This window comes from Carlito syrichta, unplaced genomic scaffold (genome assembly GCF_000164805.1).
Source record: "Carlito syrichta isolate Samal-C Ts95f unplaced genomic scaffold, Tarsius_syrichta-2.0.1 Scaffold309778, whole genome shotgun sequence".
NCBI lineage: Eukaryota > Metazoa > Chordata > Mammalia > Primates > Tarsiidae > Carlito > Carlito syrichta.
Window position 1 is genome coordinate 121,321 of NW_007253874.1, and position 820 is coordinate 122,140.

The following is an 820-nucleotide window of genomic DNA, read 5'->3' on the forward strand; positions in this document are numbered from 1 at the left end:
AAAAAAAAAAAAAAAAAAGAAAGATAGCTGCAGAGTCTTCTTCTTATCGCAGCATCCAGGTGACACCATCCAGGTGACACCACTGTGCATCACCTGGCCCCACCCTCATTCCTATGCTGCGCAGCACTCTTATCAGTGCCTTGAGTAGGAGGCAGGGTGGAGTAGGGGAAAGATCAAGGACCTAGGTGCACAAGGACAGGCAAGCATCCTTGCCCATGACCTTGGGCCAATCTTTGCCTTCTGTGGGTCTCAGTTTCCTCATCACAGACCACCTGATTTCAAAGCCCTTGTCACCGGGAGACAAAGAGAGGCATAAGGCCACATGGTTGAGGGGCTTTTATGGGAAAACTTGGAGGCCTGGCAAGGAGCTCAGTCTTCATTTGCCGTGAAGCCCCTTCCAGGCGGTTGTGGAAGGTCTGAAGATGGGTCCTTCTTGGAAAGGCCCACGCCCCTTCCTTTTCCCATGTAGGCAGGAGAAGTCCTCATTGGTTGGAGGACTTCTGGGTCATGATGACCTCACAAAGACCCCTCAGCACTGGGGGGAGCCTAGGTAAACTGAGGGGTGGCTCTGGGAAACCCCAGGGGTGGGGACAATCTCCACAAGGCAGTTACCACCTTGACCCCATGCCCCTGGGTAAAAGTCTTCCCCTCTGGCTGTAATTCCACAGTTAGAACTTCATATCTTTGGCTTAAAGCTAAATTTTCTGTCACCATGTGGATGTCTCCGGTGGAGGTAACACATCGAACTTTATATCAGCAGCTCAGAGACAGAGATGAGCCTTCCTAGTCCTGAGAGTGTGGCGGGTGGGAGCTGGGGGAA

General features: G+C 52.2%; 1 protein-coding gene across 1 annotated transcript in view; it reads left to right on the plus strand.

Annotated features, from left to right (window-relative positions):
* Positions 1-631: 631 nt before the first annotated feature.
* The window catches only part of MROH7 (maestro heat like repeat family member 7), a 77,460-nt gene continuing 77,271 nt past the window's right edge, over positions 632-820 (plus strand). Inside the window, exon 1 of the mRNA XM_021717487.1 lies at positions 632-733. The gene's annotated coding sequence lies outside the window, so the exon portion shown is untranslated. The remainder of the gene's footprint in view (positions 734-820) is intronic.